General features: G+C 46.0%; 1 long non-coding RNA gene across 1 annotated transcript; it reads right to left on the reverse strand.

Annotated features, from left to right (window-relative positions):
• Nucleotides 1-14,448: 14,448 nt before the first annotated feature.
• LOC142589040 (uncharacterized) lies at nucleotides 14,449-17,125 on the reverse strand. The gene is made up of 2 exons (XR_012829796.1): nucleotides 16,840-17,125; nucleotides 14,449-14,801 (listed from the first exon to the last, which is right to left on the reverse strand). It is a non-coding gene; the product is annotated as an uncharacterized LOC142589040 (long non-coding RNA).
• Between the last annotated feature and the right edge of the window lie 580 nt (nucleotides 17,126-17,705).

A 17,705-nucleotide genomic window follows, 5' to 3' on the forward strand; every position in this document is an offset into this window, starting at 1 on the left:
TGTAAACACGCTGCGAATAGCATTGGAGAGATGGTATCTCCCTGCCTGACGCCTTTCTTTATTGGGATTTTGTTGCTTTCTTTATGGAGGACTACAGTGGCGGCGGAGCCGCTATTGATATCTTTCAGTATTTTTACATACGGCTAGTCTACACCCTGATTCCGTAATGCCTCCATGACTGCTGAGGTTTCGACTGATTAAGCCGCTCTCGCGTAATCAAAGAAAGCTATAATAAGGCTTGTTTATATTCCGCATATTTCTCTATCACCTGATTGATAGTTTGAATGTGGTCTATTGTTGAGTAGCCTTTACGGAATCCTTCCTGATCCTTTGTTTGACAAAAGGCTAAGGTGTTACTGATTCTATTTGCGATTACCTTAGTAAATAGTTTGTAGGCAAGGGGCAGTAAGCTGATTCATAACATAACATATTCATAACATGAATGAAATGACATGACAGGCATCACATGAGTGACATATGGCATCTATGCCATGACCTGTTTGTAATGAAGGACATAAGTGGCATGAGGTGATGAATTCGTAATATTATGTTTAATTGGATGATCATGATGAGGGTGAATGGGGTCTTTCTTGCGCAAGGGCCAAGTATGGCCAAAGAGTGCCAGGTCGGGGCAAATGAGTTGACAGTGGAGCTATGAATTACGATAGGCAGACGTTACGTAGCTGTAAAGTGGCCTAGAAATAGTCGCTGTAAAGCGCGTAAAACCTATACGTAATGAAAGCGTGCAAATGGTTCATGAGGTGTGCTATGCACACGAAAAATTCATTCTGATAGAATGGTGACATAGTAAAATATGTCAGTAGTAAGCGCTTGATGCAAGCACAACTGCTTTAACAGCCCGTGAAACTCAAGGGCCTGGAGGCATGTGCTATGCAAAACTGCTATCACATCGGCATCTGCTGGAAAGCGGATGTGCTATGAATTTATGGAGATAATAACACATAAGGCAACATCGTTCAATAAAGCTAGCAATTGCTCCGGTGTCATAAAACGGTTCTCGACCTAGAAAAATTACGGGAAGTAAGAAGGATGAGTTTCTGGTATGGTACAGGAAAGTGCTTTTTTTTAGGTTCTGCTTACTGACACTCCAGGACGACGTGGAAAACGGTCTGCTTTAGGGTTGGTAATATCGATGAATTATTTATCGACTAATCGAATGAATGTATCCGGCAAAACAAGTAATCCTCAGCGGTGTCCGCCTTTCATTAAATCGACTCAATCGATTAGACCTGTTCCAATAATGGTTTTCGAGAGTTTGACACTAGTGGTGCGAAAATTTGGAAATCTTTCTTGAATGCGGGCGCATAAGCAGAGACCGTGCGCTTTAGTAGAGCAACTGTGAAAAATATTTCCGGATGATGCCAAGCCGAGCGTTTCCCCTCTATTTCACCACGTCGCACATGCCACCTCGCAGCCCGAAGGCAGAGGCTCGAAATGCTCTCACAATCCAAGGCCTGCTGTAGCGAACCCAGTCATTGATCATTGTGCCACTCCCAGTTCAATAAAGACGTGGCGCAGCATTCGCACCGGTTTACATCATATATCATAGATAGCGATGGAGTTCACGTCGATTCCGCAAATCTGTAGAGTCGGAGTGCCTATTCTCGCAAGATTATTGCGCGGCCGTTCGAAGAAGGCGTCGATTTCCCCCAAACATCACAGCCAATTGACATTCCTTCGCTCTGTAGAAAAGAGCATGTGGCTTAAAATCCTAATCCAGTAACTTTGCTTTCCCTTGTGCATACTGCAATTTCTTGCATACTTCAGTTGGACTTCACCTTTCACTTACGCCATTTTTCTTATTTCTTGTTTAACTGTGTGTACAAGGATTCACTATTGCCATGTATATTATTTAATTCTGCACTAAGGGCCATTTTACATATATTGATTACTTTTTTCAAAAGCCACTAGTGCAAACTGTATTTAGTCTTTGACAAGTTAAAGATTATGCTTTATGAAACGTTTGTACACTTGCGCATCGAACTCGATTCTACCTCTGAAACACTGACATAAGATCGACCAACAGTGTTTGAACGTATTTAAAAGTGTATTTCAATAATTTTAATTGATTGATTAATCGATCAGAAACCCTTCATCGAAAGTGATTAATCCATTAAGTGCAAAAATTATGAATTATTATACGTTACTCGAATAAAAAAATTCATCGACCATCCCTAGTCAGCCTCACACCACATCTACCACAGGTTAGTGGTTCATTACCTGACAGCAAAAACCTGTGAGTGCCTTATGTGCGTCGTCGTCAGACACGACAGAATAGGACGTCAGTTCGTCGTGTTTTCGTTTTAGAGGGCTATGAACCTAACTTCGGCTTAATCAAGTGAAGCTTATTATTTTTTTCAGCGTTCTACAAACGTTGCCAGTTGGTTCGCAGTTTCTTTCGCCATAAAGGCTTCAGATCTGTGGCAGAGATAGCAGTTGTAGGATTAAAAGCACACGATTTAATTGACGTGATCATTTGGTCTGCTAGAACATTACCCTCCATGCCTCAATGGCCAGACACCCAGCATATGATGGCATGGTAGTTATATATATATATACGCTCTAGAGAGAACGGAAAGAGCTCAATAATCACAGGATTTTGGTGTTTACAGAGAGTTTTGGGAGACTGTAAATATTGAAACGGACAGAGATATAAGATTAAAGGGGACCGTGTTTACTCTGCAAAATATATGGTCGGTACAACCAGTATGGCCGAATGTTAGGTTAACTCCACTGCGTCGTCTCTTTCGTCTTGTTTCCTTTCTTTATTTCCTTATATGCTTCACAGTCGACAATAGTGCGTAGGCCTCAACCATTAAGATACTTGTCTGAGTGAAGTAGACCGCATTCCGAGAAGGATTGACCGAAGAGGGTATAAGGTACCCCAGGACGTGACTTAGAAGCGTCTGTGTAAAAGTCACTGCACAAGTACTTGGACTAGAGTTCCGGGAAATTCATTCTAATATGTGCTTCTGGCGCATGTTTAGTGACCTCTACAAGGGGTGTGTGACACGTATGGGACACTCTATGAGTTTGCACTGCGACGGCGGTAACAGTTTCGCTGTAGCCATTGGACAACGTTCAAGCACTGAAACACCCCTTTCCTCACTATGGCTTCTTACACGCAATGACAACGGCTTTCTAGCTGCAGGTCAGTTATGGAAGAGTGTGGCAGCCGTCTTATCGTTTATGGTAAAATACGAAGGATGTTTATTATTCGCGTGTACATTCAGAAAATAGGTAAAACTTGTATGTGGCCGCTGCAGATCACGTGACCATTGATTCGACTCTGCGTAGACTCTTTGGATCGGACCTGTCCTGAAAGCATTGGTCACGATACGGATACCTAGATGGTGGACGGGATCTAAGATTTATAATGCGCTTGGTGTTGCGGAATGATAAATTAAAGCTCCGTAATGAAGGCCTGAGCGGACTAGAGTATTATACAAGTTCAGGAGACACTTTCGATCAGAGCCCCTTGTTGTGCGTGAAAGAAAGTTTAAAAAGTTCATTGTCTTCAGGCATTTTCTCCTCATATGCTTAAGATAGACAAATGTGACTTTAGAATCTCAGATGATTCCTATAAACTTATGCTCGCTGGCCACAGAGAGCTCATTTCTTGGGTCACTGGGTCGATCTAAGAGGATAGATAGATAGATAGATAGATAGATAGATAGATAGATAGATAGATAGATAGATAGATTAATAGATAGATAGATTAATAGATAGATAGATAGATAGATAGATAGATAGATAGATAGATAGATAGATAGATAGATAGATAGATAGATAGATAGATAGATAGATAGATAGATAGATAGATTCAAAACGCCTAAGTTCGCAAAGAACGCTTCTCTATAAAGAGCAACTTGCATTACCTTTTTCATCATTAGGTTTTTTTTCGCCTAAAGGCAACAAAATGCATTACTCTCAATGCGAGCTTCTCCGCAAGCCGCATGCGTGTAGAACTGCTAGTTACAGTTCTTCTCTGATGTAACACAAGGGTTTATGCGCAATCGACTAAAAGTTTAGACCTCGCCCGCTACCAAGCAATTAAAATTTCATTTAGCACATCTTCGGCAACATCTAATTGCTTCCATACATTGCTTTAATCGAAGACGCAAGCGAAAACTGGCCATTTTGCTTCAGCCGGCGTACCCAGGCTGTCAAGAAACTTTTTCCCAGGCATTCTTCCTCTCAGAACTATAGCTCACGGCAATTCAGACATCCCATAATATGCGCATTACCTGTGTCGCACCATGATAGTCGAAGATATTGCAGCTGACCTGTGAGAAAAGTTCGAAAACTGGCCGACGGCATCTAGCCTTATTTCGTTAGAGTACTCGCCGCTTTTTTTTAAATAGATTGTCGATACGCGAAGTTCTCAGCGGCTGCCTATAGATAGCTTCCAGTAGAGCAGATGACCAATATCCGAACAGATAACCTATGCGCAGATCAGATAACCGATGGCTCCATAGAGAAAGTATGTACCAAAAGAAGGGAAATGGCCTTCCAGGACGGCAGGCATTAGATGGTAGTATGAGACTGGAAAATTTCGAGACATATAATGATGTCACGCGGCGCACGACAGGCGCAACCTAATATCGCAGGGAAAAGCCGTGGCCATGCAGTGTACATAAATAGATAGGCCCATGATGGTGATGAAGATGATTATCGCGCTAGTTTCCTGGCTATGGGTCCTTTGAGAGTCTGAAAATATTATTGCTTTTAGAAGTTTTGGTTTGCTTATATCCTTCACAGTCGACAATAGTGCGTAGGCCTCAACCATTATTATACTTGTCTCCGAGCGAAGTAGAACGGATTCCGAGAAGGACGGACCTTACCTGAGTACGCCTGGGCTAATAAAGATTCACGAAAAAATTCTGGTAGAACCCATATCACGATGAATGTCGACATTGATGCGATTAGCATTCAAGCAATAGAGCGACACACCTACTTGCTGAAGACATCTTTATTTCGAATCTGTAGTTAGCATCCCAAGATTTCCATTGCTTCGACTATATGTGACACATTATATCCGGGATCGGCCCAAATTGCAATGACACGCACTTGGCAGGATTGGCCATGACCATGATGGTGTGATGACTGTATGACGAAGACGCAATTATGACGATGGAATACGAAAAAGAAATGACGTCACTGCAAGGACGAAGGCTGTATGAGGATGATGAGATGACGACAATGGAATGGAGATAAGGAAATTATAACGCCGATATGACTACTACAGTGAGACGATCACGGCATAAGGACAATTGGATCACGACGAATATACGACGACGACGGTATGACGAGAATCGACTGACGAAACTGGAATGACGATAGAACTACCATGACAATCCCAATGACGAGCGCATACGTAGTGCCCCAAGCTAGTAGACAACTTGGGACACTGGGTCGGCGTAAGAGGCTCGATAGAAAGACCCAAAGTGCTTAGACAGACAAAGAATGCTAATCGCATTCTTCAAAATGTTAAGAACCAGGCAGTCCGCGGTGGAAAAGAAAAGGTATTGATGCGTTGAACATTCTGGGAATACTACCACAATTTAGTGTGCTGCTTTATAATCGCTGTCTTATGACAACTTTAGTCACTGGGTATTTGCCCAGGGCATGTACGTAGCCAGATCTCGGCTCCTGCTCTCTTGAATGATTTTGGCAAGATTTTCGCCTCTAATCTCCATCATGTTGTGACCAACGCACGTCTAAGGGGAAGAGGATCACATCGATATCGGATTTTCTCCGGTGGGTGGCCTCTTCCATTTTATGAACGTTTTTGTGCTCGGACTACGTCGCCGCCTTTCTCGGCCTAACGACAAGCCTAGCCCGGCGTAGCGCCCATTGGCGTCGCCAAGTGTAGCTGGAGCAAGAATTCTGAGATCTCAGTAACTATGCAGATGACGGTGGAAGGGCAGGATCTTCCTCCTGAAGAATTTTCAGCAGAATTTGGATGGCAGTCGGCAGTTTCGAAGCGTATGTCCGCCAAGGCGGACTCTGCCAACCGGCCTAGCGGCGACATATGGGGGAATAGGCGTAACGCCGGCGCCTCATTCAGAACTCAGGAAAATGGAGATAAGCTCAAGAGCAAAATCATCAGGGTGTCACGGATGCCTCCCATGCCCAAGGAACATGCCAAAATTATTATACGGCCCCGCGGAGGGCTGAATATTGCCAAGACAGGACCGACCGTGATCGGCAAGGCGATCGTGGAAGCGGCGGGTCTTACCCCTACGCAGATAAGCTCGGACATCATTTGTCCTAACATACTACAAAACATTCTGGTGGCCAGCACGCCCAACCGAGACAACGCTTCAAAATACACAAGAATCAGGGCAATTCATGTGGCTGGAAGAATGTTTGAAGTCAGTGCATACGAGGCCGCCCCCCACACCACGTGTAAAGGGGTAATCAGACACATCGACCTCAACGACAGTCCATCGGACCTGGAACGTAACATCATCAACGAGAGAAACCCGCTGGCCTTGGCGGTCAAGAGAATTAAGAACACAGGCACAATCATCATTGCTTTCGACGGACTCAAGGTTCCGAACTTCGTACGCTATGGCCCAGTCCTTGTGAAATGCTTTCTTTATCGCAAACAAGTTGACATCTGCTACGCGTGCGGCAAACTCGGCCATCGTGCCGACGTTTGCCCGACTCCCGAAGAGTCCACCTGCAGAGGATGTGGGGCAGTCAACCCGGACGATCAACACCAGTGCACGCCAAAGTGTGGGTTGTGCGGAGGCCCACACTCTACGGCGGACAAAACGTGCAAGGAGAGATTCCAGATCCCATACATCGTCAGAAGGAGGCGATGGGAGAGTGCGACGGTGGAAGCTTCAACAAGTGGGGCTTCGTCCACACCACATAGCAGCGACATCAAGAATCACTTCGAGCAACTTCCACCGCAAGAGCCTAGGGGGCGCTCCCGATCCAGGGGACGCTCTGGCTCCAGAGGGAGCCCACGGAGTCGCTCTCGATCCAGAGGGCGCTCTTGTTCCAGAACCAGGACCAGATCACGCTCCAGGGGTCGTTCCGGATCCTGGCGCCGAGGCAGTCAAGTCCGGTTCAGGTCCTGCTCGAGGTCCTGCTCCAGGGATCGCCGACCCGAGTGCTACCCAACCTGGGCCGACCGAGTTCGAGGAACGCCGGAAAAGGTAACGCGGGGCTCACCGCCAGAGCATGATAGAGGTAACAACAGACTAGCACAACTTGAGCGCGAAAACGAGATGATGAAGAACACCATAGCTCGATTGATGACAGAAATTGCCGAAATTAAGAAGGGTAGTCAACCCGTCCTGGCTGACAAGCAGCCAGCCACTCCCCAGCCAATGGAAGTCCCCATGGTTAAGAAGGGCGATTCGGATAAGCAACCGGCAGCTCCTCAGCCAATGGAAGTCCCCATGGTTGAGATGATCGATACAGAGAGGCCCGCTAAGAAGAGGGCAATCGCTAACGAGCACGAAAAAGCACCAGGCAGGGCCAAATCGGAGATTCGCGAGTTGCTCTCCGCTCTAAGTGACAGCATAAAGCAGATAAATGAAAAGTTCTCGCTCTTCCACAGCAACATGGCTTCCATGGAGGAACGCACTAATCAGCGGATCAGCAAAATTGAATCCTTCTTAGAAAACGTTGTAACACCTGTGCTGGTACCTAAAGCTCCTACACTCCCAGCAACAGCATCGACTAGTAACAGCTCGGGGGCGATCGGCCCTCCAAAGGTTAGCACAGCACCTCAAGAGCAATACGATGGCCACTCAAACTAGCTCATTCAGAATGTGGCAATGGAATTGCAGGGGTTTCCTTCCCAAGAGGGCTCCCCTGCAACAGTATATTCGCTCACACGCAGAGAAGCCAAATGTTATCGTTTTACAAGAAACATTAACATCTAACGTCACGCTGTCTGGCTACAAGCCCGTAGCAAAACATGAAGAAGGACGGGGGATCGCCGTACTGATTAGCAACAAGCTGACCCACATCACTCACGACCTTAATATGACCGCAAGTACAGTCGAATACATGATGATAGAGATAATTCCTAGCCCAACTAACCGCGAAAGTATATTCATCCTGAATGTCTACAGTAGTCCCAAAGCTCCACGACAACGCTTCAAAGCCCTAATCACCAAGGCCACGCAACTAGCACGCGACTCCCCTTTAATCATAGCTGGTGATTTCAACGCGCCGTACCACACCTGGGGCTACCCATATAACACTAACAAGGGGGAGGAACTCTGGCGTGAGGCCATAAACCTAAACTTGATGCTAGTCACGGACCCAGCGTTCCCCACCAGATGTGGAACATCGTCGAGCCGTGACACGACACCGGATCTCACCTTTGTCAGGAGCAATGCAGCCGTCAAGTGGACGAACCTCGGGGTAGACTTTGGTAGCGACCATTACATCTTGGCCACGCACCTCCAAGTCGAGCAGAAGAGACAGCGTATGTTCCAGTACACAGACTGGGGCAAATTTCGCAAAATTAGGGAAGAGCGAACGGAGTGTGTGGAGAAGCCTAGCCTCGAACAATGGGTTGTACAGGTTAAACAAGACATCAAAGCTACTACCAAAGAGGTTTGTACCGATCTTCCAGTGGAAAAGATGGACAGCCGTCTGGCTCACCTGTTGGAGGCGAAGCAGTCGCTCCTCGCCAGGTGGAAAGGACAACGGCTCAACCGTAGGCTAAGAAAAAAGATATCGGAAATCAATAGAACTATAGAGGAACACTGCAGAGCCCTTTCTAAGCAACAATGGGATGAGGTGTGTAACTCGATCGACGGGCAGCTGCGCAACGGGGGCACCTGGAACCTCCTAAAGCATCTCCTCGACGAGACAAACACTAAAACCAACCAACGCAACACACTGGCGCGCACCCTACACACAGCAAAGCGAAAATATTCGAACAATGAAATTTTATCCAAACTAGTGAAGAAGTACCTATCAGTCGCATCGGGCCCTACACCACCTTCCCCTGACTACGAAGGCTCCGACAACCCTGAGCTCGACGCAGAATTCGGGATTGAGGAGATCAGGCAGGCGCTCCATGCCCTCAACGGCAGATCGGCTCCGGGTCCGGACAAGATCACAAACAAAGCTCTACGGAACCTGGACGAAAAGTCCATCGAATACCTAACGGACATCATTAACCAAACATGGAGCAGCGGTAAAGTCCCGGAAATGTGGAAATCGGCCAACACCATTCTTATCCCCAAGCCAGGCAAGCCGCCCAGCCTCGATAACCTCCGCCCAATTTCGCTCACATCGTGCGTAGGGAAGGTTGCTGAGCACGCAATCCTAAACAGGCTTTCACGCTACCTGGAGGACCACGACATTTACCCGCACAACATGATCGGCTTCAGGGTGGGACTGTCGACGCAGGACGCGATGAAGCTCATCAAGCATCACATTATTGAGTGTACTACGCGGGACACGAGAGCCATACTAGGTCTAGATCTGGAAAAGGCCTTCGATAACGTTCTTCACTCGTTCGTTTTGAACACAATCTCGAGTCTTAACCTGGGGAAGCACTTTCATTCCTACACGATATCTTTCCTGTCAAACAGAGAAGCCATCCTTAAGATCGGGGACCTGACTTCAGACATGATCAAGCTGGGGTCTAAGGGGACGCCACAAGGGGCAGTCATATCCCCAACTCTCTTTAACCTCGTCATGATTGGGCTATCCAGGACACTCTCTGCTATCGACGGTATCAGTCATACCATATACGCAGACGACGTTACCATCTGGTGTACGGGAGGTAGTGACGGACAGGTAGAGACGGCCCTGCAAGAGGCGATTGATGCTACCCAGAGATACCTTGAGTCCACGGGCCTTCGGTGCTCACCGCACAAGTCGGAACTGCTACTTTATCGACCCAAGCGAAGAGGCCCGAAACCAAAGGGGTGGAAACCACTCGCCGATTGCGACATAAACCTGCGCACAAACGACGGAGGATATATTCCCAGGGTGGATGCTATCCGGATTCTCGGCATGATGGTAGAGTCGAATGGTTCAAACAACCAGACAGTGCTGCGACTCACTAAGAAGACGGACAATGCCATCAGACTAATCAGAAGAGTGGCCAACCGGCAGCAAGGCCTCGGAGAAGATAACCTCGTGAGATTGGTACATGCGTTCGTAATGTGTCATTTCACTTACGTCGCGGCTATGCACAACTGGCAAAGATCGGAGCGGGATAAGCTCAACGCATTAATCAGAAAAGGAATAAAGAGAGCTCTTGGCCTCCCCATATACACTCACACGGAACGCTTACTTCAACTTGGCATGCATAACACGCTAGAGGAAATAGCGGAAGCACAGGAGAGGGCCCAGTTCGTCAGGCTATCTACCACACAAGCTGGAAGACACATCTTACAGGAGCTGGGCGTTTCCCCCACAGTAATCAAAACAAAATTCTGTAGCATCCCTCGAGAGCAGCGGGACCGCATCATTGTCGCCCCGATCCCACGAAACGTCCATCCAGAGCACAACGTGGGAAGACGTCGGGCGCGCGCGAAGGCTCTCCTGGAAAAGGCTCGTGAACGGGCTTCGGAGAACAGTTTCGTAGACGCAGCGCGCTACGTCGACGGACAGGCCTTCGCTGTAGTTAGCGTAGATCATGAAAGGCAAATAACAAACGCAATCTCGATTCGGACGACGTCCTCTGAGATCGCAGAGCAGGCTGCAATAGCGATGGCCTTATTGGATGACAAGAGGACATCAATCTACAGTGACTCCATATCAGCTGTTAGGGCGTTTGCCAAAGGAACCATATCCGAGCTGGCCCTAAGGATACTAGGAAGCAAGGAGATCAAGCCACACACATTGATATGGTTTCCAGCCCACATGGGACAGATCGAGGGTGCCCCGCCCAACCTCAACGAGTCGGCACACGGAGCTGCGCGAGGGATCATCAACCGCGTAGCTACCGGGCAGCGCGACGCTGGGGCTACTGACAATCGGGACTCTCCTTCCTCCTACACGGAAATTACTAAGCACTTTTATTTGGCTCGGAGGATCTACCCCCTCCCACATTGCAAACTCAATAGACCTCAAGCTTTGACACTAAGGCTTCTACAGACGGGGGCTTACCCAAACCCCCTACTTCTTCACAAGGTGTACCCCGAAATTCAGACAACAAATGCATGTGCACTATGCAATGATTTAGCGAATTTACCTCACATGCTCTGGCGATGTCCCGTGTTACACAGCGATAAAAACAATACTTCTTCACGTTGGGATGCGGTCCTACACAGCCCCAACCTCGAAGAACAGTTATGGGCTGTCCAACGGGCCCGCGACGCGGCGGAGAGACTCGGCCCCTCTGTCCCGACGTGGGAGCGGCCCGCTGCGCGCTAGTGCGCGCCCTAAAGGACCCTAATAAAGTTTTTCATCCATCCATCCATGTACGTAGCCAAATAAACAAACCGGACAAGAGCGTTCAGTGGCACGGGTTTGTGGCACGGGGCGTGTGGCACAAGAACATTTACCGCAATATACAAAGAGAGTCACTTATCATGTGCCAGTGGGTATGTACCCATTCTTGTTCGCTGCCACGGAACGGGACTACCCTACTCGATTACTACTCGGGATTGCCCGAGTAATCAAGCAGGGCAATAGGCAAGAAGTGAAGACGTCCCCAACAAAAGCAGCCGAGTATAGATAAATCATTCAAGTGAACAAGCTGAGACTTCAGCGTGCGCTAAGCGAGGGGCGTTGAGCTACAGAGAAACGAAGGAGCCGGAAAAAAAATTGAAGTCGGCTATCAAATAGTGCGTAAAAATACATTGCAATTGCGTACTTTTGCACAAACATTTCCGTCTTAACCATTTCACTTTTCTTAAAACTTGCTTTTAACGCTAACATTCGACTTTGCTTAACAATGATTACCGCATAAACGTAGCATTTGTGCAATCGATAACTATTCCAAATTAATGGGCGTCTCAGAATGCCCACTACAGGTTGTAATTAAATGTGTATTCTGCAGTACGGTATCGCTACATTGCTTTAATGCTAATCACGTTAACACCGACAATCATCGCGAGAAATGTGCGTCATTGTTTGTAGAATGGACAAGTTACGACAACAACCATTGCTTACGTACAAAAAGTGGGTTGATATAATTCTGGCTGAACTTAAGAGCAAGAGATGGTGCTGGGAAGGCTGCTTAATGCATACAACATATGGCCGACAATTTAATAACAGAGCGAATACAAAGGCACGCGAGAGGAAGAAAAGGTAAAAACACGAATATCATTGGAGAAGAAAATGAGAACTGCGGGTTCAGGGTGAGCTCAATTTACACAGAAGAAATGCAACAAATAATCCCAAGCAGGTTCTTCCTCCTGCGGTAAATATGAGGCTCACGACGACGATGCAGCTGTCTTCGTCTGTGTATCCCGGTTTATCTACTCATACCGCTACCGCTTTCAAAGGCAACAAAACATTATTTTTTTATTTCTGCATATGGACACTAAAGTCTTCAACGGTGCTGCGCAACTTCAGCTTGCTGATTTAACCACAACTGCAGCTGTTCGACGTTCTTGCACTTCTTTGCATACTCGAGTTTCCTGTTGTCTGGCTTACGTGATGTTAGTTCTTTTATATTTGTTCTAAAGGGCATGATTCGTGTGCATTTTTTCCTCTTGATCGACCTTTGCCTAAGGTAGTTTAATTTTTTCGACAGGTGCGTCAAAGAATCAAAGACTTCTCTCTCCACGCGAATGGACAACTTGAACGTGGGTCACGGGTCTTATGCTAGCGTGCTTAACGCGGGTACCCAAACGTGCGGTTTTAAGCGCGTACCTGGAAGCCCTCTGCTTTCCACTTGACCAGTGCTGCCCATGGAAGCTTCGCCACTGGCGGGCGTCGGTACTGCGTGCCCTGTTGTGGCTACCAAAACGAAAAGTGCAGCGCTTAGAAGCATGGCGTAACAATGAGGTGAGGTACACCGCTGCAGTCACTTCTGGGCGACCGACCCATATTCGAATCTATTTTAGGTGGCATTTCCTGTTCCATCTTCGCATGACTCAATATTTATGAATACGTGCTTCAGGTCGTTTTTCAAAGCCCTAGCCATTGTGTAAGGCATTCTTTGTTTAGTTCGCCAGATAGCTTTGCCGTGAGATTGAAAAAAAAAGACGCGCTCATTTTTTTCTAGAGGACAGTATTGCTTTAGACCGAATCCTTGATAGGTCAAAAATAGCATACGTTCTGACAGGCGTTTCGGGTGCGTCTTACCAGTCCAGAATAGGGGTCTTACGTCGGATTGACATTACATGTAGACTACAGCTGTTCTGTCACCTAGAACGTTTTCACTCAGTTGCTTGTTTCGCTTCGTCTAGATGTCAAAGCACAATCTTTAACGGCGAGGAATATAAAGGAATGATGCTACTTTTGCTTAAAATTCGGGAGAAATCAGAAGTATTATTGCATGACTGGGTGTTGTTATCATCGCTTCTAGTAGCAAGAGTATTTCACCCTAATATCGTTTTGCCGTAGAAGTCCGACGTTCTTCTTGCGCACTGAGCCTCAAGACTCGATCAGGAAATATTTTTATATGAATATAAACATGAACGGAGGTGATGCAGGCGGCGTTAGCTTGGCAGATAAGGCCTACAATTGCTCCACTCCGTCTGAAATCTCTTTCCGTGTAATATGTTTTACCATAAGATGATAAATGCAATCTCTCGAGGACGTGTGATGTGTGAAACGTCATTGTACACTATCCGCGGTCCTTTAGTAAAAACTCACTATTCTGCCCTTTCGTGAGGAAGCTCTCTGCTTATGATGTTCAGGAGCCTCTCTTCTGAGAGCATAAGCACTTACGACATTATGTGAAGTGCTCCATATCGCCCACTTTTCCTATATCGTCCACAAAACATGAGATTGACAGGTAGGACAGCTGATCCCCGAACGTCAACGCAGTAGTTCAGGCACATAACGCTTTTTCCCTCTATGGGCAATTTGACATGGCATGCTGTACGCAATACTGGGACCAATTTACGCAGTGGTAGACTAATGCACAGCGAACGTTTGAAGTTCTGATTATTTTATAGCCAATCTGTACCCAGCACCCCAATGCCATTTTTGACTACATTTCTTGTGTGCGTCCCCTCGGAAATAAATTGGGAATTCATTGATCATGGATATTCATTGAGTGTGGACATAGTAAGCATCATAATGAAATGTTATTCAAACTACTTTAAGCGAAGCGTAGTCATGATAGCCATGGTTCTGGCACTGACAAGATTGAAATTCGACTTGATATCTCGGAACTATGAGCAACAGCGACCTGCTAGAAAACCATGTGCAGGAATAACCCTTAGGGACCCATATTGAAATGACCCTGTCAGGAGTTGCATCGGCTCTATTGTCATGATGTAGACGTATTTTCAGCAGAGATGGTAGCCCTTGAAAGGAGAAGATATCTTTATTGCTCTTGAAGGTAAATATACCGCTGTGCATGATACGAAGAAAAAACATGAGCTGTTTAGGGACCCCGATAGCTTGTGACGGCGCTCAGGTTGTCCCAGTATACCGCAGGCACGTGTCATGGTAGCGCTTTCTTCAAGACTTCCGGCACTCAGTTGCTGTTGCGCATGTATCGTTGTGATGCCTGTAGAAGCCGCTCCGGCAAAAGCAGCCAGTAACGCAGTCTTTATTGCAATTGGGCTTCTTTGGCTGGGTTCCAAGCAGCTGACGGCAGCTCTCTTCGCCACAGTTGCTGCTCTCGCACTCCTTGTGTATTTCTCTTCCTTCGCATACTGAATGTAAGAGACAAAAAGAAGGCGAACGTTTAAGCAACACGGAGTATTATAAAATTCTGAGAGCCCATAATCTCAGTGCGCTACGACGTGTCAATCGCTGCTACGAGTTTCCCTGCTACCGGTAGGGACAATAAAATTATTCCGGAAGCTCAGTTGACGCTATATAAGTAGGGCCGTTTGCTTGCTATATATATATATATATATATATATATATATATATATATATATATATAAGTTTTGAAATTCGGGAGGCGGGTAAAAATAAGACGTTAACATTAAGGGGGAAAACGGGTGAAATCTGGGGCTGCTTGCCACGTAGCTCAAAGTTCGGGATTTTTCTACTTTTTACAAACGATTAACACAAGAAGTCGTCGTTATTTTGAACAAATATAATTAAACAAAGGAAATCGCTCACAGAAGCATGTAATGGCTGGGAGCGCGGATCACAAATCATGTAGTGAACTCACCTCTCTAAATCATTCTTGTCAAGCATTATTAGCTCTCATTAAACGAACCACAATAGCAAAAACAACAAACAGAGACTTGTTTGCTAGTCTCTTTGTTCTCTGCACTTCTATACCTAAAGAAAACAGTATAAGAATGTGTGATGATGGGCATGCTTCGTAGATGTGACAGTTTTCTTTATAACAGAAACCCTTCTTGACTTGCATACTCATATGCATTCAGGGAATTTCTGTGTCCATCCTAGGGGGGACCTGTCAGGCTTTTCGTCATTGTCTGTTATCTTCGTGTTTTACTGGTTCCCAACATATGCTCTATCAACAAAATTAATGGAATACCAGCTAGAAGAAACATCCACCCTTTGAACGTAACACAGTTTGGTAAAGAGCCTCCCAACATCATAGCTGCAGTTTGCAATGCGGAACAACGTCTGCGTTGGGTTAACTCGCCTCCTAGCAAATTGCCACCATATACATGTACGCTATGTGCGAGAAATTTCGCGAAATGTGCCAGTATGACATTTATATAAACGCGGCTATACTAAAAAATGCAGCAAGTTTTCATTCACTCAATGCAGGCAGGCAATGGATATATTAAATTTTTATAAATTTCAATTTACACATCAGAGAACTGTTTAGTCCTGCGTTCGATCTCCATTAGCAGACGCCTGTGCACGTAAACAAGCGCTGACATTTCGGTAATTTAGGATTTCGGTAAATGCAATCTAACGGTCATATATGAATACAAGAGATCTCACTAGTAACTGTGTCTACTGCGCCATTTAGCTACAAGGGCGAGTTTGTGAAGCCAGAGGAGGGGTTCGACTCTCTAATAACAGCGAAGCGACCAAGCTGGTTTAAATTCAGTGACATTTGCCTGGCGAGCGCTGAAAAAACATTCGGACAAGGGCAGTCCGGCAGGCACTCGTGGTCCACACCTATTAAGTGTCCGGTTTTTTTATTCTGCATTTGGTTGCAGTGGGGACGCGGGTTAAGAAACACGGAAAGCCAAGCACTCACTCATAATCGACACTCTTGTTTTCGTCCCCATTTATACCCTAAGCTAAATGCAGTGTAAACACGTCGACCAGCTGTCCGCAGTGCTAGCTTTATTCGCAGATTTTATGTTCTCTTTTATATGAGACTGGTAATTTTAATACATTAGTATAACTTTTTCAAAGGTATCTTTAAGAAATGAAATGCGGAGGTGCGGGACCATACCAATAACGTGCTGTCTTTAAAAACCATTTTTGTCAAAACGTTTGTCTACATGCATCTGTTGTTCGCGGAAATTCCTTTAGCCAAGGTAAGACTTATACTAAGTCTGTTATCCTACTTCTTTTGAGTGTCAAGTGCGTCTGTTGCGAACACACCAATAATCCCATGTCTGCCCTCAGCGTCTTTCTATTTACACACGTGCGTGTGCAGTTACCCATTCAACAAGTCTGATAACTGACAGGAATTTCCAAATTTCCAGTAGTTTAGGCTATTTCGCTATTGCTTTCGGGGAAATATTCTAAATAACGCGCAACGTATAGCAATGATGCGACAGGCGAGCTATGCTGTGCGCTTACGTAGGAGAACTCTCTCTTCCACGTTCACTGCGTCGCGCGAGGAAATTTGAGCGTCGGCGTTTCTTGGCCAGCCATGGCACCTCGGCACCACCAGGAGAACCAGGATGGCTGCGGCTGAAAGCTGGGCGAGGCTCATCTTTTCATGCACGAAAGTGAAGCCTTGTCTGACAACGGTGCTGTTACTTCGAGAGGTGCGTATATAAAAAAAATATGCCGTGCTGCTGCCCTTCGGTTCAGTCGTATGTGGCGGCTGCCGGTTAGAGGAACTACTCTAGGGATGCCTGCTTTTCTTGCCACTTTTCTTTTTTTTTTTTTTTTGCGGACAGCACCTAACAAATGAATATGTTCGAATGGTGATTTCATGTCCCCTTTCCTTGCAATATTGTCTCACCACGGAGAACAAAGGAGCGCGAACGTTGGACCAAAAGCATTCCCTGTGGCAGTCATTTCTACCGAGAGCTGTTCATTTTGGCAGGTGATGCATAGACGCCACAAAAAGCTTTTCTTTCGCCAGGGACACAGGTGTTTTACGACGTCGAGCATCAAAGCGACGTGTTCGTAGTAGTAAATACGAAAAGCGAGAGGAGTTTTCATCCAGTACTGCAATAACCACAATGCTTAGAATATATAATATGAAATGCCTGTTCTAACTAACCAGATTACTTGCTATAATTTCTTCCTTCGCTATAATTCCCCCACATGAACTTACCTCTTCATATCTCACAGCTTGAAAAGGCTGATTACCAGTGATAAACCCTTCTTGTTTTAACGCGCTATTAGAAATGCCTGAGTATTTCACATTTAGAGATTTATATATTCAAGCCATCAATGATTTCGCAACAGACAGACAGACAGACCAAGCTGTT

The sequence above is a fragment of the Dermacentor variabilis genome, chromosome 7, assembly GCF_050947875.1.
Source record: "Dermacentor variabilis isolate Ectoservices chromosome 7, ASM5094787v1, whole genome shotgun sequence".
Classification (NCBI taxonomy): Eukaryota; Metazoa; Arthropoda; class Arachnida; order Ixodida; family Ixodidae; genus Dermacentor; species Dermacentor variabilis.